Below are 21,764 nucleotides of genomic sequence, written 5' to 3' on the forward strand. Positions count from 1 at the left end.
CTGTGCAAGATAATTTTATACACTTGACCATCATTAATAATTTATCTTTTAGTTTTCTCTTCCCCAGGATGAATCATTTCAGATCACAGAATCATAGAATGTTCTATGGAGATCACCTAGCAATCACCTTGTTCAACCATCTCCATTAATAGGTAAGGAAACTTAGGCCTAAATTAGATAAAGGTTATTTGCCCAAGGTTACACAGTTAATAAATGGCAGGGTCTGAACTAGTTAGTGTCTCCTAATTCCATAATCCCTGCTTTCCATTATTTTCACTCAAGAAGTGGTCTTATTTATAGCCTAAAACTATTTTGTTGAAACATAAAGGGGCTCTTCTTTCTGAGATTTCATAGAATTTAGGGGTAAGAAGGGACCAAAGAGATAGCATAATCCAGCCCTCTTTTTTTAACGGATAAGAAAACTAAGTCTTGGGCATTGATTTTTCCAAGGTCACATGGTTATTAAGTTACAAAAGCAGGCTTTCAACCAATCTGTTAATCAATAGGCATTTATTAAGCACCTGCTTTGAAATGTAAGACTAGTACCTCTGGTGTGACAGCCTGCTAATCCCTTTTGAGGGCTGTTCATCCATCTTTGGTGCCCATCTGGCACTCGTCTCTCCTGTGACTCTAAGAAGCTGTAGCATGCACAATAGCCACACTTTGGTCAAACCATCTCTGCAGATGGCCTAAACTAGTGTGAGGGTAACCAATGGGCCTCAGCTCCATCATAGGTTAGGTGGTTGTCTACCACGAGAAGATATTCCCTGACAGAATGGGCAAACAAAAACAATTTGCTTCAGCAGCCATGAAGGCGATCAAAGCTAGTGTTGTGGAACACTTAAAGCTTGGTCAGGCACTGAAGATGCCAAGGTCATCCCCTGCATCCCAGACCATGAGCAGTCATTTTGACTTTTGTCTTACCACTGGACTTCAATGACTCTGGAAGAGAGAATGAGGCTGATGACTTTGAGCAACTCTGTGACACATGAATCCAAGTCATGCACAAGTCAAGACATCACCTGTGATGTCATTGGTCCTCTTTGAAAACAAAGGATGAACGACTTCAGCAGCTATACACTAAGCACTGTGCTAAGTGTGGGAGGCACAAAGACAATAATGAAACAGACCCTGCCCTTGAGGAGTTAACAATTTAATGTGGAAGACAATGTGAACATATATAACTATAAAGACAATGGATAAAAGTGAATAAAAAGTTGTTTAAGGAAGGAATACACTAGCACTTGGAGAGGTGAACCAGAAAGACTTCATGTCAAAGGAGAATTATCTGAGTCTTGACAAGGAACCCAAAAAGTGGAGGTAAAAAGAGAATGTATTCCAGGCATGCATTTGAGCCCCGTCCCTCTAACTCCACATCCACTGTTCTTCACACAAATCTAAAGTAATAGCTAACATTCATATTGTGATTTAATGTTTGGAAAGTACTTCATATATTATCACATTTTATCATTTTTCCTATCCCTGTGTTGTTATTATTCAGTCATTATCAGTCCTATCTGACTCTTTGTGACCCCATTTAAAGTTTTCCTGGCAAAGACACTGGAATCATTTGCCATTTCCTTCTCCAGCTCGTTTTACAGCTGAGGAAACTGAAGCAAAGAGGGTTAAGTGACTTGCCCAAGGTCACACAGCTAATAAGTGTCTAATGACAGATTTGAACTCAAGGAGATGAGTCTTCCTGCCTCCAGATCCAGCACTCTATCCATTACATCACCTAATTAGTCTGTACAGAAATAGAGAAATGAATGTGAAGACCTGTCAGGACCCCTCAGTATCTGACTGTATCATACTTGTATCTCTCCTAGGGCTGTGCTGACCGGAGAGGTCCAAACCTTGCTCACACTCACTCATAACTGAAGAGTCTCCACTCTTTGGATGAGTTAGTTCAAAGGAGTCCTAGGTGCTTCTGTCCCTTTCCTAATCTTCACACATTTTCCATGAGAATGGGATCTTCTTTTCCTTGGTGTGGTTCAGTTTCCATCATGGCCCCATGTAGGCCTTAATTTCAGAAATAATATTTGGATGTATTAACTGACTGTGGTGGTGCTTTCCTAGGTAGACAGAGAAGAAAAGGTTAGAACGAGAAGGAACTTTAGAGATCATCTAACCCAACCTCCTCAACAGCCTTATTTTCAAGTTGAGTCATTTTCTAAAGTCAGAAATGGAGGATGCAATGCAGCAAGGATTCAATGCCACATATATATTTTTCAATGACAAATCCAGCACCCTCTCCTTTATTTCATATTTCCTGTTCTACATGTTCCATATTCCTGACTCAAATACTTACTGGTGGTGGGATCCTAGACAAATGACTTAACTTTTCTTAGCCTCAGTTTCTCTATCCATACAATAAAGGGGCTGGACTCAATAATTTCTAACATCTCTCTTAGCTGTAAATCTATGATCCTTGTTAATTGTGGAGAATAGGAAAGAATACATAATTCTCACAGGAATCTGACAAAAGGAAGTGGATATAATGGGAAGATTGCATGACAGCTCCTAAAAGCTTTATGCCAGTGGTTCTCAAATGTTTCTGGTCCACAGATGATTTCTGCAAAGTAAATAAAAGGTCTTCACATTTTACTCATCCTATTTGTTCCTCCTTGCTGCTAGAATTAAAAAAAAACCCAGCACTTTATTAAAATTGATAAGAAATCCTAGCATTTTGATGAGGACCATCAATTTCAAATTACCCATTTACACCCCAAATAAAAGTACCGAGATGTTCATATTGCAAAGGCTCACATTATGAAAATCAGCCCTTGGACCATCTGAAGGGTCTGCATACCAAACTCCGAGAAGCACTGCTCTCTAGCTATTTATAGGTTCCAAAAGCATGCGCATGTAATGTGAATAACTAAGAAAATCTCCTTCCTTTTAACTTGCGTCTTTGAGAAGTTGGGACAGTTTCTCTGGCCTATCTTAGTGCTGGGGACCTTAGAGATTTGGTAAGATAGAACAGCCCAACCCCTCTGCTACTATCAAGGGGACCCAGGAATTATTGTATTATCCTAAAGCACTAAGTCCTTCAGTCCTGAGCCAACACAAATGGCCTGCCAGAAATGGCCCAGGGTTCCACAGATCAAAAACACTCCCTCTTTACCCTCACTATGTTTGATTTTTTTTAATTACCTTGCTTCATCATCCTTACTTCTAATTACACTTTTTAGAGACATTGATGCCCTAGAGAACAAAGGTTCTTAACCTTTTTTGTTAAGAACCTCACACCTCCTTAGCAATCTGATGAAGCCTATGTACCTTATCTCAGAATTTTTTTAAATATTAAAAGAAATGTGACATTTTGGTCAGAGGCTGATGAAAACAAACATGTAATTCTTTTTCCCCTTCCAAGTTCACAGACCTCTGAAATCTACCTATTGACTCCTTGTGGATACATTAACTTCATATGAAGAACCCTTGGCTTTGATGCAACTGGATAAATGTTCACAGAATTCTAAATCTAGGGTGAGAAGGAATCTCACAGGTCATTTAGCTTAACGTCACTTTGTAGATGAAGAAATGGAAGATCCAGAGAGGTTGGGACCTGCCCAAAGTCATGTCAGTAGGAAGTAGCAGAACCAAATTTAGATTCTAAGTTCAACCACTAAAGCACAATGGCTCCCTCCTGCCATCTGTCAATCCCTTCCTTATTATCACACCCTATATAACTGGTTAAATATCCATTTTGAGAGGTACTTGAAGGCTGTCCCTGCTGGCAAAGAAATTGAACAACTGCCCCAAAAAGGATGAAGAGGAATTTTTAAAAAGCAGAAACCCAAACTTTGTTCATTTCTAGAAAATCATATTCCTTTCCTCTAATCCCCTACTTTTAGACCCAGTTTTAAATTGGCCACTTAATAGTGGTGATCAAAGACTCCATTTTTCTCAATGTGCAGGGTAAACAAAAGGACAAAGCCATATACCCATAGTCCTGGATTTAGAGTACACCAGATTAAAGGCATTTCCCCTACTATTAGCAATGAGGTACAAACAGATTTGGGAACTCTGAAATAATGTATGTTTCTGGAAATCAGGTTCCCACTCATTTAGGTAAGAAGTTTAACGGGAAAGCTAGGCTGAAAAAAAAAGTCCGTTTTCCTATAGGAAATAACTGCAGGGACATTTTCTCTCCAAGTATTTCCTGTTGGAAGAAAGAGGCAGGAAGACAAATTCAGTCACCACATAAGCCAACCTCTCCCAGATACCTTAACACATTTTAATGTGCTATCACCTAAGAATAAGTCTCAGAGGAAATAAATAAAATCAAAACTATTTCAAGGTTTGTCCTGAAGAACTTCTTCCTGACAATATAATGTATTGACACACATAAAGAGCATTGAATAAGGAGTCAGAAGACTCTGAGATTAAGTTGCATAATGTGGAGCAAGTCTTTTATATATTTTGAAGTGGGAGAAAGAAACTGGGGATAAGCTATTGCCAAATTATTAATAATTAATAAGCTATTGCCACAGTTATTAAAGGTGAATTTGAACTCAGGTCCTCCTGACTCCAGGGTCAGTGCTCTATCAGTTGCACACCTAGCTGTCCAGAGCAAGCCTTTAAACCTTTCCAGAACTTCAGCCTCTTCAACTATAAAATCGGAGGGATGGACTAGATGAGCTCTAATGACCTTCTAAGGTCTACTCTAATATTTTATTCTATTTAATGAAATTTATCCCCAGAACAGATACCTCATAACTGAGGTTTGGGGGAAGGGGGTAATTCAGCTGAGGCATAAAACAAGTCCCCATAATGTTAAAAAGAGGTTACTGAAGTTTAAATAGCACACTATTAAGATTGACCCCAGGTGAATGCTCTCCAAATTCCTTTTCATCTATCCTAGGGGTGTAGAACACAAATATGCCTTTCGCTGACCTCAGTGAAGAAAAGATTGGAATGCTGAACCTTACAAAGAAGGGTCTGTTTATTATGGAATCAAGCCCTCAGTAGCTAAACAGGGTTGAAAGACATTAAGGGTCAAAGGTCTGATCCAATTTGTAATCCATGGCTAAGTTAAGGAAGGTGTCTATTTACCAAGACAAGTGTAAGAGGGGAGGGGAAGATGATCAATGAGTCCTGGCATATTTGGCTTTTACATTCTTCACTTGGGTAAATAGAATGAACAGGTATTGTTTTCAGGAGAAAAGGAGCCTTTTCATTGGCTACTGAACTATAACAGAGTAAGCTTACAAGGCACACTGACCAAATAAAGTGACCCCTCCTTCTTCCCTGACTGAGGTAGTGGGGAAACTTTCTGTCAATGTTTTGGTAAGGAGAGAGTCTTTGGGCCTCACTCCCAACCCAGGCCTACATGTGACTGTGAATATGAGACTCTGTGTTCTCTCTCTTTGTCTGTCTCTCTCTCTTTGTCTCACTGTGTCTCTGTCTCTGTCTTTGCCTCTGTCTCTGTCTCTCTCTCTCTCTCTCTCTCTCTCTCTGTCTATCTTTCTGTCTCTCTTTATCTCTCTGTCTCTCTCTCTCATCTTTTTTGCTCTTAGGTGAAGGAATATGAGACTAGACTGGCTACCAACTTAAGACCTTCAAAAGGTCAGCAGAACAAGCTGCCCTAGGTCCATGTCAGACTTTGTATACAGTCAAGACCAGTGAGGAGCAAAGACCCACTCGATCCCCAGAAATGGATCAAAGGCAGCTCAGAGGAAGTGACAGTGACCTTTCTATCCTCTAGGTTACCTTCAGAAGTGAACTTGATGGGGTAAATTTTATGACAACTGCTTTAAAGTTAAATCCACCTTCCCCTCAGTCCTGAAGTAGTTCAAGTGAGAATATACCAAGGTGTTGAAAGTGATATTTTTGTAACTATAGTTCTTCCTGTCCCTTTGTAATCACTAAATTGTGTTAATTGGTTTAGTAATCTTTAAGCAGTAATCACTGAAGGGAAGATGACACACTGGGGATTGAAGGCAATTGAATTGAAGGCAATGCAAGCCTGCATTCCTGGTATAAATCCTACCTGATCTTAGTGTATTATTCTTGTGATAAGTTGCTGTAATCTTTTTGCTAATGTCCTATTTAAAATTTTTGCATGTATATTCGTTAGGTAAATTGGTCTATAATTTTCTATCTCTGTTTTGGCTCTTCCTGGTTTAGGTATCAGCATCATATTTGTATCATAAAAAGAATTTGGTAGGACTACATCTTTGCAAATTTTCCCAAATAGCCTGTATAGTATTGTAATTAACTGTTCTTTGAATGTTTGATAGAATTTGCTTGTATATTCATCTGGCCCTAGAGATTTTTTCTTAGGAAATTCGTTGAGGGCTTGTTCAATTTGTTTTTCTGAGATGAGGTTAAGTATTTTACTTTCTCTTCTGTTAATCTGGGCAATTTATATTTTTGTAAATATTCATTTATTTCATTAAGATTGTCAAATTTATGGGCATACAGTTGGGCAAAATAACTTCTAATTATTGTTTTAATTTCTTCTTCAATAGAGGTGAATTCATCCTTCTCATTTTTGATACTGATAATTTGGTTTTCTTCTTTCTTTTTTTAACCAATTTATCAATTTTTTATCAATTGGTTTTTTTCATAAAACCAGCTCTTAGTTTTACTTATGAGCTCAATAGTTTTCTTAACTTCAATTTTATTAATCTCTCCTTTGGTTTTCAATATTTCTAATTTGAAATTTAATTGGGGATTTTTAATTTGTTCTTTTTCTAGCTTTTGCAGTTGCATGTCCAATTCAGTGATCTCCTCTTTCTATATTTTATTCATGCAAGTAATCAGAGATATAATTGATCATATCAACAACAAAACTAACAGAAACTATATGATTATCTCAATAGATGGAGAAAACACTTTTGACAAAATCCATTCCTATTGAAAACACTGGAGAGCATTGGAATAAATGGAGCTTTCCTTAAAATAATAAGTACCTTTTACCTAAAACCATCAGCAAGGATTGTATGTAATGGCATTAATCCACATGCATTTCCATTAAGATCAGGGTGAAACAAGGGTGTCCATTATCACCACTGTTATTCAATATGATACTAGAAGTGTTAGCTTTAGCAATAAGAGAAGAAAAGAAATTGAAGGAATTACAACCAGCAAAGAAGAAACTAAGTTATCACTCTTTGCAGACGATACGATGATATACTTAGAGAATCTTAGAGAATCAAGTAAAAAACTATTTGAAATAATAAGTAATTTTGGCAAAGTAGCAGGACACAGAATAAACTCACATAAATCATCTGCTTTTCTATATATTACCAACTAAGCCCAACAGCAAGAGAAAGAGAAATTCCATTTAAAGTTATTGTAGACACTATAAAATATTTGAGAGTCTACCTGCTGAAACAAGCCCAGGGACTACATGAACACAATTACAAAACACTTCTTGCACAAATAAAGTCAGATCTAAGTAACTGGAAAAACATCAATTGTTCATGGGTAGGCTGAGCTAATATAATAAAAATGACAGTTTTACCTAAATTATTTTACTTATTCAGTGCCATACCAATCAAACTACCAAAAATTATTTTATAGATCTAGAAAAGATAATGTCAAAATCCATCTGGAAGAGCAAAGGGTTCAGAATATTAAGGGAATTAATGAAAAGAAATGCTAGGGAAGGTGGTCTAGCCACATCAGATCTTAAATTGTATTATAAAGCGGCAATCATCAAAACCACTTGACACTGGCTAAGAAACAGAGGGGTAGATCAGTGGAATAGTTGGGTACACATGACACAGTGGTCAGTGACTATAGTAGTCTACTGTTTGATAAATCCAAGGACCCCAGCTTCTAGGATAAGAACTCACCATTTGACAAAAACTGCTGGGAAAACTGGAAACTGGGCATAGAACAATGCCTAACACCATACATTAGAATAAAGTCTAAATGGGTACATGATCTAGGTTTAAAAGCTGATACTATAAAGTAATTAGGGGAGCAAGGAATAGTTTATTTGTCAGATTTATAGAGAATGGAGGAATTTATGACCAAACAAGAGATAGAGAGCATTATGAAATGCAAAATGAATACTTTTGATTATATGCAATTGAAAAGTTTTCCCACAAACATAACCAATGCAATCAAGATTAGGAGGAAAGCAGAAAACTGGGAAATAATTTTTACAACTAGTGTCTGTGACAAAGGACTCATTTCTAAAATATATAGAGAACTGAGTCAAATTTACAAGAATACAAGTTGTTCTCCAGTTGATAAATGGTCAAAGGATATGAACAGGCAGTTTTCAAAGGATCAAATTAAAGCTATCTATAGTCACAGGAAAAAATTCTCTAAATCACTATTGATTAGAGAGAGATGCAAATCAAAACAACTTTGAGGTACCACATCTCACCTATTAGATTGGCTAACATGATAAAATAGAAAAAATGATAAATGCTGGAGAAGATATAGGAGAGTTGGAACACTAATTCATTGTTGGTGGAGGTGTGACCTTATCCAACTATTCTGGAGAGCAATTTGGAACTATGCCCAAAGTGCTATAAACCCAGCAATATCACTTCTAGGGCTGCATACCAAAGAGATCATAAAAATGGGAAAAGGACCCACATGTACAAAAACATCTATAGCAGCTCTTTTTGTGGTGGCCAAGAACTAGAAGTTGAGGAAATGCCTATCAATTGGGAAATGGCTGAATAAGTTGTGGTATATAAATATAATGGAATACTATTGTGCTAGAAGAAATGACAAACAGGCAGACTTCAGAAATACCTACATAAACTTATATGAATTGATGTTGAGTGAAGTGAACAGAATCAGGAGAACATTATATGCAGTAACAGTCACAGTGTGTGAGGACTGGTTTTGATAGACTTAGTCCTCCATGGCAAGGTAAGGACCTAAAACATTTCCAAAGGACTCATGATGCAAAATGCCATCCATATGTGGAGAAAGAACTATGGCCTTGGAATGCAGAATGAAGCAGACTGTTTTCTCTTTTGCTATGTTTGGTTTTGTTTAGTTTTACTCATGCTTTCTTCCATTCATTTTAATTCTTCTATGCAACATGACAAAAGTGAAAATGTGTTTAATAAGAATGTATGTGTAGAGCCCACATAAGATTGCATGCCATCTTGGGGAGCAAGGGGGAATGGAGGGGGAGAAAATTTAAAACTTATGAAAGTGATTGTTGAAAACTGAAAATAAGTAAATAAATTTGAAAAATAATTAAATGAAATTTGATGTTCCAAATTCTCTCCTTTCCCCTTGAGAGGGCAAATGATGTGATATCACTTATATATGTGAAATCAAGGAAAACTTATTTTCATTTAGCCATGTTGCAAAAGAAAGCACAGACAAAAAAAATTTTTAAGTGTTCTTCAATCTGCATTCAGTGTTCATCATTTCTCTCTCTGGAAGTAGATAGCCTTTTTTATCAAGACTCCTTTGGAATTATCTTGGATCATTGGCTTTGTCAGAGTAACTAAATCTTTCACAGTTCATCTTTACAATAGTATTGTTTCTGTGTACAATGTTCTCCTGGTTCTGTTCACTTCACTTTGCACAAGTTAAAAGGTCTTCTCAGATTTTTCTGTAACCATCCTGCTCATTATTTCTTATAGCACAATAGTATTCCATCAAAATTATATAACATGTTCAGTCATTACCCAATTGATGATGATGCCCTTGGTTTTCAATTCTTTGCCACCACCAAAAGAGCTACCCTATTTTTACATGAATCACTGTTTTTTCCCATCTCTTTTACCTCTTTGCAATACAGACCTAGTACTGGGTCAAAGGGTTTGCACAGTTTTGCAGCCCTTAGTCTCTGGGATGGTTGGACTAGTTCACAACTCCACCAATAGTGTATTGGTGTCCTGCATTCATGGTATAAATCCCACCTGATCATAGTGTATCTTTTGTGATATACTATTGTAATCTCCTTGATAATGTTTTATTTAAAATTTTTGTACTGATATTTATTACAGAAATTGATCTGTAGTTTCCTTTCTCTTTTTTGCTCTCTCTGGTTTAGGTATCAAAGTCATTTTTGTGTCATAAAAGGTACTTTATAGGACTCCTCTTTTACCTATTTTTCCAAACAGTTTATATAGTATTGGTTTATTTATATAGTACAGTATTAATATAGAATGAATCATTCTTTAAACGTTTGATAGATTCACTTTAAACCCATCTCATCCTGAGGATATTTGAATTTTTTCTTAAAGGTGGATTTGAACTCTTCTGGAAATATAACTTTAATCAAAGAAATTTGGGGTTTTGAACTCAGAAAAAGAGTGGCCACATCTACCTTCATAGCTATTTTGATAGTGGCTTATCAATGGTATCAAAGGTGTTGTTATTTCATACATAAACTATATCTTTCCTTTCTAAGTCCCTAATTCAAACACAGAAGTAGATAGGACCTTGAATAGATGGACTCATCATTCCATCCTTCAAGCAGCATCCATCAGCTGAACTGATGGATATAATCCTAATGTATTTTTCTTTCTTCCCTTTTTTTAGCTTCAGCAATTGATTTCAGAATTTAGCAAAATATAAGCTATGCAATTTTTTCCTCACAGTCTACTAATAATCTCTTTCACATTATAAATCCTTTGCCTCTAATTCCTTTAAAAACAGGTTATGCTAGACTAACTTCATTTCCTTTTCTAAGAGGATAGTAACCATGGAAGATAAGAAGGATGTTACAGATAGAGGTTACCTAGATTTCTGCAAAGCCATTTGGAAAAGTTTCTCATGTAATCCTTGTAAACAAGACAAGGAGAAGGGAGATGGTGATAATGCAATTTAATAGATGAAATACTGTGTTAGTAATTATAACTGAAATCTACATAGTGTTTTAAGGTTTGCAGAGTGTTTACACACATATTTGTGCATATAAATGTAAAATTTGATTGCTATATATACGGTTTGATGTCGACTGAAAGTCTCTAGCTACAGCCCAGGCATCTGTGCTATTTAATTTTTTTTCAAATCAATGACTTAGATAAAGGCATAGCTAGCATGCTTATCAAATTTAAACATGAAACAAAGGAAGGAATGAGGGATCACTTTCATTAAATGATAGGATCCAGAAAGATCTTAACAGGCTAGAAAATAGGCCAAAACTAGTAAGATGAAATTCAGTGGGATTATATGTAACATTCTTCCTTCAAAAGTTCAAGGCATGAAATTCACAAGTACAAGATGGGGGTGGTGTGATTAAATAGTAGTTCATCTGAAACGATTTGAGGAATAAGTTTAATACAAATCAACAGTGCGATATGGCAGCCCTCCCCCCAAAAAAGTTATTGGAATCTTAAATTGGAGTAAAAGAGATGGTGTCAAAAGGAAGAAATTGGAGAGACAGAGGGGCAATGACAGAGAGACAGCGTAACAGAGATGGAGATAGAGAAAGTGAAACAGAGACAGGGAAATAAACAAGCAGAGACAGAAACTAAGAGTCCAGGACTAAGAAAGTGATAATCCCCTATCTGGCAGGGACTCAGTATAATGCCATGAGTATTGATGGAAGGAACTGGTGACATTTAGTTCAGAAAAGACTTAGAGGAAACTATATGAATGTCTTCAAGTATTTTAAGGGCTGTCTTGTGGAAGAGACATTATTATTGTTCTACTTGGTCCCAGAAGGCAGAAGTAGAAGCATTGAGTAAAAGTGTAGACAAGTTTAGGCTCAGTATAAGGTAAAAAATTTATAGCAGTTGTTTTTCAGTTGTGTCTGACTCTTTGAGATCCTATTTGAAGTATTCTTGGCAAAGGTACTGGAGTGGTTTGCCATTTCTTTCTCCAGCTCATTTACAAATGAGGAAACTGAGGCAAACAGAAGTTAGGTGACTTTCCCAGGACACAGACAATAAGTGTCTGAGGGTGAACTTGAACTCAGGTCCTCCTGACCCTAGGGCTACCAGTATGATATTATTCACTGGCCTTTAATAGCAATTGTAGCTGTCTAAAAGCAGAATGCCTTTGAAAAAAGGAGTTTCCTCCTAAATACAGGTCTACAGGCAAAGGCTGGATCACCACTTCTTGAGAGTGTCGGGCAGGTCATAGAGGGGTTCCCCACACAAGAATAAGTTGTACTAGATGGGTTCTGAGATTCCTTGCTGTTCTGGGGTTCTATGATCCTTAGGGGAGTTGGAATGAGAGAAGTCACCCAATACAGTGGTATGTGAAAGATTAATAACAAACCAAAAGGCTAGGCTTGGAGTCAGGAAGACTTAGGTTCAAAGTCAGTCTCAGACACTTACTAGTTTTATCTTGGATAAGGGCTTAACGTCTGTCTCCCTCTATTACCTCATCTGTAACACCGGGATAATAAAGGTACCTACTTCCCAGGGCTGTTGTGAGTATAAAACAAGATATTTGTAAAGCACTTTGTAAACCTTAAAATGCTCTAGAATTGTTAGCTATTATTAAAATTCCATAATCATCTATTCCAGCCTAAATTATTCTAGCTCCTTTCCTGGAAGTTCCCATTTTCTAGGCCTTTGGTCTTTTCTCATTTACTTCGCTGTTTGTAGAAATACCCATCTTTCCAGACATCTTCACAGATGTCTTCTGAGGGCCCACCACCTTAAGGCAAGTTATTCCACCTCCCTTGTTGGATATGGTAAATCCCATATAAATCCATTTCAGAAACATGAACTACTCTAAAATTAAGCATGAGATTATTTACTTCTTAAAATCCTGGGTCCAAGAAATGTCTGCCTTCAGCGTTCGCCTTCCTTCAGCCACACAAGCAGGCAGCATATTGGCTACACTGCAGCTGGTGGTGATGAACCCAGTCGTGTGGCGGTGCATTGGAATGTAATACCACATGTCAAACCAAGTCATCTGGAAAAAAAAAGAAACTTTGCTTCAGATGTTTGCAATTAATAATGTTTGTGTTTCCTAATAATCTATCCCAACACAGAAAATACCTTTTCTTTCTTTTCGAGTCAGAATGCTACTCTTACTGGTTTTGTGTTTTTCATTAAGTGATTCAACACTTTCATTCAGCTTGTTGTTCAGTGATGTCCTGGAGTTCAACTCTGGCATTTCAAAGTCTGGGCAACGTTCACACCAGCTTCAACATGGGCAGAGCTCATTTCTGCTTTCCTTCCTTGGGGAGAAGCTTTTCCTCTTAGTTCACAAAGAGAAGGAAATGCAGTGCAAGGCACGAATTTGCCTTGGGATGGAATTCTCTCCTCCCTTTGCAGACTGCCCAGAGTCCTGGTCTCTATTGGCATTCCTCTTTTTTGCCTTAAGCACCTTGCTTGCCACATCAAATGGTAGCAGATGGGCCAGTTCTGCAGTATGCAGCAGGAGAAACCTGTGAACCCAGACCTTCTACTTTCTCACGAGTCCTCTCAGGAAGGACTAGAAGATTATGTTCATGTAACCTGGACACAGGAGAGTAGAAAATGTCAGCTCATTCCTTTTAACTCCTCTGTGTGGCAGAAATCGAGTGCTTCCTCCTTCTCCCGGTTCCTGCCTCTGCCCAAGTCTGACCTGCTCTTACACATAAAGGATACCTGAGTCCCAGGGGTGTAGAAGAATGTTTGTGTTTCATACATCTGCTTTGTGCCCCAAGAGGACAGAGTGGAGGAGGGCAAGAAAGTGGCTTCTGAAGTTTCTACTGTTGCTTCTCTACTTTCCCCTAAGCCCTTTGAGGGAGTCACAGAGGGATGAAAGGTCCCAGTTAGTGTTTGAATCTTAGCCCTTTGGGCCCTGTGGGGTTGAATAGTTACAAAACAGGTTACTCTTTTACTGCAGGGATGAAAGAAAGGTAAATAGTTAACAAGTGACTAGGAGCTCCTAAAAGAGCTGACCTTCAGTCGTCAGAACGATGTGTCTAAGGGCCATTGCAATACATGGGCTGGTGTAATATTTACAGACATGCATGGAATGCACTGTTAACATCAGCTCACAAAGCAATTTTCTCCCTCAGACCCATTTAATTTTAATAGCCCCTACACCACAGAAATATTCCAATACAATTCAAAAAGAAAAAGAAAAGAAAAATATAATTTTAGCAGTGCCTGTCTCCTCTTGGTTTGTAGATTTCCATTTCCCATATTACAAGCATCATGTCTTTAATTAATCAGAAAACATGTATTAAGTGCCTACTATGTGTTAGGCACAGGGGATACAAGGACAGAAGCAAAACATTCTCTAACCTCAAGAAGCTTACATTCTGCCTCTGCAGAGGAAGTCCCATGTTCATATATGGAAGAATATATATGCACATATATACATACATGATAGAGATAGGCACATGATTTCATTGATTTAGGAAACTGCAGGGTGAAGAAACTCCTTCTACCAATGCAAAGAAACATCTTCTCTGCAACTTAACTGTTTTTAAAGCATTTCAGAGAGCACCAAGAGTTGAAGTGATTTCTTCAGGATCAGTCAGAACGTGATCAGAATGTGTCAGCAACAGCGTTTGAACCCAGGTCTGGGCAAGATTTCAACCTAGGGTTTCCTGGCTTCAAGACCAGCTCTTTATCCCTTCATACTACTTGGGCCCACCTGCATGCACACGCACTATATAAAGTGCATACAAAGCAGACGCATAGTAACCTTGTAAAAAAAAACAAAAAAACCATTAGATGCTAGGCATACCAGGAGAGAACTCATCAAGAGGTGGGCAACTGAGCTGAAGGCTGAAGGAAGCCAGGAACTTTACATTTTGCAAACAGGGAAACTGAAGCCCTGAGAGGTAGTCATTTGCCCAAAGTCAAACAACTGATAAGAAGCAGAAGCGGATTTCAAGCCCAGTTCCTCCAAATCCAAATTCAGAGTTCTCATCTTTAAACTTCAATGTCTTAGAGAGGGCTCTAAGGAGTTAAAGTTTCTTTAGCAAATTCTTTCTCCACTGCAGCCTTTCTCAGCTACAACCCAGAATCCCCAGTGCAGTCATAGGAAAGTTCATACAGGCCGTATTTCACAAGGAGCTCACTTGAGTTGGACAGGGCTGGGCTTGGGGAATCTACAAGGAAAGCTTCCCACTGAAAGGGCTCAGCTGCAGTGCGGCCTCCAGCAGATACTTTCCATGCCTCTGACATGTGTAATGTTGGGGCAAACGGAAATATTAGAAATACATTCTGGAAAGTAGAAGAGAATGCATGGCCAAGGAAGAAAATAAGATGGAGGAGAGAGACAGACAGGGATACAGACACAGAAAGACAGAGAGAAGGGGTTAGACAGAAACATAGAGAGAGGAAGATGGAGGCAGAGAGATTTAGGAGAGTGATAAAGGAAAGGAGAGAGGGGGAGAAAGAAAGGAGACAGAATGAAAGAATCACAGAGACATAGAGAGACAGAGACACAGAGACACAGACACAGAGAGACAGAGACAGCAAGGCAGAAGGGAAGTGAGACAGAGAGAGGAATTTAGGAGGAAAGAGAGAAAAGAAAGATGAGATAAGGAGAAAGAAAGAAAAGAGAAAAAACAAAAGAGACAGAGAAGGGGAGGGGGCAGGAAGACAGAAACAGAGCGAGGGAGAGAGAGAGACAGAGAGAGAGACACAGAGAGAGAGACACAGAGAGAGACAGAGGGAGAGAGAGAGAGAGAGAGAGAGAGAGAGAGAGAGAGAGAGAGAGAGAGAGAGAGAGAGAGAGAGAGAGAGAGAGAGAGAAAGAGGGAGGGAGAGGGAAAGGGAGAGAGGGAGGGAGAGGGAGGAGAGGGAGAAAGAGAGGGAGAGGGAGAGAAAGAGACTGTTTAGCATCAAAGACCAAACGTGAATGCAAAATGAGATAACTTTGCAGAATGTCAGCAAGACAGAACTTCAATACATGGCTGGCCCACAACCTTTGCCAAACAGGGAGGTTATCACTAAGAGCTGGTTAGCAAACCCTTCAGCAGCATCCAACTCGGGACTTTTGAAGCGATGCTCTGAATTCATAGCATTTCAGAGCTCCATTAAAAATGCCTGGTAATTGTTTGCAGCTGCTGTTGAACCATTTCCTTTACATTCCATGGCACTGAAGACAGAAAGAAAAATTCTTTATGCCAGTTTTTATGGATTGCGGGATTGGCTGTAAACCACTCCACTGTAGTCTATAAACCACTTTAAAAAAAATTCTGCTTCTAGTTCATGTCAAATCATCAAATTGCTTTATGTTTTTTTTAAATAAATAAAGTAGAAAAGATCTTATAAATGTTAACATCAGGAATTCAAACTAATTTGGGGAAAGTCCTGCCTAAATTAGTGAAAACTGTGAATTACAAAGTATTTCCAAAGGAAATTGAATATTTGTATAGATCAAATAGAACCAAACTAGCAGACTGTAGTGTCTAAGGAACCTACTTTAATGATTACTGGTATGTAATTAGCACATAAGTTATTTTATATAATAAGTTCTTCTGAAGCACTGAAGATGCTAAAGGGGGGAGGGAGAAGAGTATGGTATTGGTTCTGTGAGAGGGAAATAAAGCATCTGATACAAAAAGATCTGGAATTAGAAGACCCAGGTTTGACTACTGACTCTACTGCCCATGTGACCTCTTGGAAATCACTTAATATTTCTGGGGTTCCAGTTTCCTTATCTATAAAATGAAGGGTTTAAACTGTGTAATCTCTAAGGTTGCTTCTTCCGTTCTAAATCCTATGTCCAATTTGTCCTACCTTGTTAACACTTGATTTCATTAGGAATTTGTTCTTTCTAGCTATTTCGAAGATAAACTTTAACTCAACCCTTGTCAATATTAATACAGATTTCAAATTATCAGAGTGGAAATTAAAAGAGCTTTTACTAATAGGATTGTTTACAAAGTTATTCATGGAATTGATGTACTGGCAAAGGACACTGGTTGGAAACCAGAGGACCTGGCTTCTCATCTTTCTTCTGACACTGATTAACTCATTATTCTGTACTCCAAACCTTTGTTCATCCCTCTTCAAACTTCCATGGCTCCCTGTTCCCCCACTCTCTCAGCTAAGTACCTCACCTTCTATTTTACTGAAAATAGTAAAGTAAATAATAGTAAATAGTAAAAAGAAAAAAAACCTGAGAGCTCTCTCTTCTCCCCTCCTCTGCATCTTGCATCACCTAGGTGCCTCCTGTAACTATTTTTTCCTTTGATCCTGCCTCATGGCAAAAAGGTGACCCTTCTCCTTTGCCAAGGGTAACCCCTTTTGAATTTATATTCACAAGTGATCCCATTTCATCTCCAACCAATTACTCCCTCCATCATTCCCCACTCTCTCATCTATGTTCATTTTTTTTCTTTTCTACTAGCTTTTCCTACTGCCTACAAAAGTTCCCATGTCTTCCCAATGAAAACAAAAAACACCAAAAAACAAAAAACCTCACTTAATACAGCTCCAAGATTGAGGAGCCTGTAGTTTCAAAGCCACATGTGGCTTTCTAGGTCCTCCAGTGTGGCCTTTTGACTGAGTCCAAGTTTTATAGAAGAAATCCTTTTATTAAGGGGATTTGTTGTGTGAAGTTTGGATTCAGTCAAAAGGCCACACTTAAGGGCCTAGAGGGCCACATATGGCCCAACTAACTATTGTCGCATTTTTCTTCCCCCTTTTGTAGCAAAATTCCATTTGTCGACTTCATTTCCTCTCACCTTCTTTTTAACTTTCTACAGCCTAGTTCCCAACCTGATCACTGAGCTGAAACTGATCTCTCCAAAGTTCCTAATGATCTCTGAATTGCCAAGGCTTAATGAAGTTTTCTTAGTCCTCATCCTTCTTGCCCTAACTGCAGCCTTTGACAGTGCTGGTCTCCATGACCTGCTTTTCTCCTAAGATTCCCTAATCCTCTTCTATCCTGGTACTCCTACCTTTCTGAGCACTCCCTCCCCAGTCTCCTTTGATCCATCTTCACCTAGGTCATATTCATTGAAGGTGAAGGCCTCCAGGCTCTGTCCTGGGCCCTCTTCTCTGCTCTATCTATATGATTTCACTTGGTGACTTCATCAGCTCTCCTAGTTTCCGTTATCTCTAAGCTGAGAGTTTTCAGATCTGTTTATTCAGCTCTAATCTCTCTTGTTACCTCCAGACTCATATCTCCAGCTATTTACTATGAATTTCAAACTGGATTTCCCATAGACATCATCTTCTCCCCCAAAACTCTCCCCCACCCTTCCAAACTTCTCTACTACTGTCAAGGTTACCACTATGAGCCCACACACACACACACTCACAGCCTAGGTGTTGGCCTCAATTCTTTATTCTCTCTCACCTCCCCCCATCCAGTTTGTGGCTAAAGCCTACCAATTTTACCACTATAATTCTCTCATAGCCATCCCTTTCTCTTCTTGGACACTGCTACCTCTGTGGTGCAAGCCCTCATCACTTCATGCCTGGACAACTATAATTGCCAAGTGGTTGATCTCTGCTTCATGTTTCTCCCCTCTCCAATCCATCCTCCACTTAGCTTTCAAATTAATATTCCTAAAGTATAGATTTGACCATGTCACTTCCTCTATTCAATAAATTCCAATGGCTCCCTGTTGCCTCCAGGATTAGATTTTTAGAAATCCTCTGGTTGGCATTCAAAGCTCTTCACAATCTAGTGCCCTACTATCTTTCCAATCTTCTTGTGTCTTACTTCCCCACCTACCCCACTCCTCACTCTATGACTCACTGACATTGAACTCCTTATTATTCCTTTAGTATGATGCTCCATCTCCAGGCCCTGGGCATTTTCACTGGTTGTTCTCATGCCTGGAGTGTTCACCCTCCTCGTCTCTGCTTCAGGCTTCCCTGTCTTTCTTCAAGTCCCAGCTAAAATCCCACCTTCTACAAAAAGCCTTCCTCAATCCCTTCCCCTTAGAATGACTCACCTCTACTGATTGGCTCCAAATTCTCCTGCATATACTTTGCTTATCCATAGTTGTTTTCTTGTCTCTCCTATTAGACTGTGAGCTCCTTGAGAGCAGAGACTGCCTTTTGCCTTTCTTTGTAACCCCAGCACTTAGCACAGTACCTGGCACACAGTAGGTACCTAGTAAATGCTTGTGAACTGACTGACAAGTCATATTCCCTCTCTAAATCAAGGTTGGACTTGATGGTAATACAGTTCTCTTCTCATTTTTACTCAATATTTATCTCATTCAGTAGGTTCTTTGTGTCAGGTATCTCAGAGGAAAGCTGAGAGCTAAGGATAGTCCAGTGGTTGGGGAAGACAATTTATAAAGTGAGATCTGCTTCTCAGTCTAAGACTAGCTAAGGATCTGTCGCTTGAAAGGCATTAATTTAGTTCTGTATGTGAAAAACAGGGTGAGTGGAGAGTGTACTGAACTCAGAATCAGGGAGCCCCGAGTCCAAGGTCTAATATTTAGTAGCTGTGTGGCCATGGGAAAGTTACAAACCCTCTCTGAGGCTCCATTTCCTCATCTGTAAAATTGGGATATCTGGGGTATCTGTAGCACCTAGCTTAGTGGGTTGATGTGAAGCTCAACGAAACAATGTTTGTAAAACACTTTATAAAGAGGAGGTGAAAGGGCAATTCTGATGACATTTTACTATTAGTTAATAGGTTTGTGGGAGGAAGGGGTATTCCACTATTACCTCAAATGAGACCAGCTAGGACTTGCAATATGAAATTGATTTTCAAGAATAAAAAGTTGACAATGGAGAGGAAATAGAAATGATTACTATGGATTTACAGAGTACCTTTCCTCTGGAAGGCTCAAAGCACTTCCATAAAGAACAAAAACCCCTTTCACAGGACAAAACTAAGTGGATACTTGGCACACTTTCCAGTTAATTTAAGCAATAGAGAGAGGAAAACTGAATTATTCAGATCTCAAAGTGCTTTGGGGGTTTCTTTTAATCTGAATTATTTACTTTTTCTTCAGTGAACAAATTATCCATAGCCAGCTCTCACCCAAGGCTATGGATTCTGAAACAGTGTGTTGTGATTCTCTGGTACATTACAACAATGTCTTCTATGTGTTATGGCAACCAGGATTGCCAATGTTTGATAAGCAAGGCAGGTAACCATTATATCAACATAGTGGAGAAAAGGATTTCTGGACTTTGGGCTTTTTATTTATTAAGTACCTATTACATGCTAGACACTGTAGTGTGTGTGTGTGTGTGTGTGTGTGTGTGTGTGTGTGTGTGTGTGTATGCGCAGGTAGGGTGCATGGATGATAGGAGCCACAGACAATTAGATATAGAGGGAGGGTATGCTATTCCACTATCTTCCATAGAGTCTTAGTAAATTCATAAATATGTTCTTACTTTAGTAGTTTGACAGCTCTGTGAACTCACCAGTTAGGTATGCCCCTCCAATGGTACAGAAAATAGCAAAACCATACCTTCTAATGCTATGCAACTCTTGCCCATTTCCTCCCATAAATACTTCTAAGTGAATCTGTCCAACATGCAGGAGGTTTTCTTCTAGGTCTGTTGACAATACACAGCAACTAATAAAGCACATAGGCTGTTCATGTCCTATTTGTCTTTTTAATGAAGGATGGACCCACATCTTTCCCCAACTTTGACATTGTCTGTGTTGTAAAAGGTTGCAGCCTATCTACACTCATCACACATCTCCCTGTCACCCTTTGGATGGCCCATAATTTTGACTGTTCAGAGACAGCAGTACTGTCAATCACTAGAAGAATTCTGATGTATAAAACTTGGGTTTCTGTTTCTTGGTAAAGCTTGGGGTTGTTAAAAATAGTACAAAATTTCTCAACAGTCTTCTCCTCCTCTTTACTTCTATGCCCAGTTTGCATTTTATCTGTGGTATCTGTCAATCAACAAGTATTTATTAAGTCTAATTTATGTTAGGGATACAAAGACAAAAAAAATTAAATAGCCCTTGCTCACAAGGAGCTCACATTTTATCATTTCCATCTGTAATACTCATGTGCTAGGCATTTGAATAAACAATTCATAGCATTAATCCAAATATACACACTTATATATATGTGTGTGTATATACACACATATCCATATAGGCATATATATATGTTGTTTGTGTGTAAAATGTTATCCATATGTAACATCTAATATATATATATATCTTATCTATAACTAGTTAAGGTAGACCTCTATCAAATATATAAAGATATTAGGTATATATGTCCTTCCTTAGATGTCTAAGTTCTAACTAAGATAGATATAGACATATATGGTCTGTGGGTAATTGGTTGATTGTTTAAGAAATAGTGCTAGATTAAACAACAAAAAGGTAGCCATTATTCCAAAATATATCATATTTTTATATATTATTTAAGCATATATTTTCAGGATATCATTAAACGGATATTAGTAATCTGATAACAAAAGAACATGGCATTTGCTATTTTTATTCATTTACTCCTACCTTTTTCTATTTGGAACTTGAATTCTAGGTTCACTGCTTTTGCTACTGGTTTATTACAGTGGAGACTCTCTAGAAGATAGATAGTCCTTGGGATCCATACTGAGAGCATCAATAGTTAATAACAATATAATTTTTTTATAACTGTCTTTGAGTCAGGCTTGGGTTAGGGTAAAGCTTTAGACTAGAGGTCAGCAACATTTTAAATGGGAATACCACAGTTCAGACCACTATTTTTTCTGAACAGCAAAGGAAAAGGAGGTTAATCCAAGAAGTAAATATATGAATTTTTGCCAATGGGGGTCGATCACAGGATAAGCTACTAGACCAAGCACCATGAAAACTGGTCAATGTGCTACTCTTGGTACGCACATTGTGAGTTACCAATCCTTCACCTAGTCAATATCTGACATTAACACAGAAAAAGTAAGTCTTAAATAACCCATGGTATGACATTAACACAGAAAAGGTAAGTCTTAAATAACCCAAGCTGCATTTTCCTCAAAATA

At 38.3% G+C, this 21,764-nt stretch overlaps 1 long non-coding RNA gene across 1 annotated transcript; it reads right to left on the reverse strand.

Moving 5' to 3' along the window:
* Positions 1–1,139: 1,139 nt before the first annotated feature.
* Positions 1,140–13,575, reverse strand: LOC140498612 (uncharacterized). Its single transcript, XR_011965145.1, has 3 exons — positions 12,897–13,575; positions 12,653–12,810; positions 1,140–2,072 (listed from the first exon to the last, which is right to left on the reverse strand). It is a non-coding gene; the product is annotated as an uncharacterized lncRNA (long non-coding RNA).
* Positions 13,576–21,764: the final 8,189 nt, after the last annotated feature.

The sequence above is a fragment of the Notamacropus eugenii genome, chromosome 4 (genome assembly GCF_028372415.1).
Source record: "Notamacropus eugenii isolate mMacEug1 chromosome 4, mMacEug1.pri_v2, whole genome shotgun sequence".
In the NCBI taxonomy this organism is placed as follows: Eukaryota; Metazoa; Chordata; class Mammalia; order Diprotodontia; family Macropodidae; genus Notamacropus; species Notamacropus eugenii.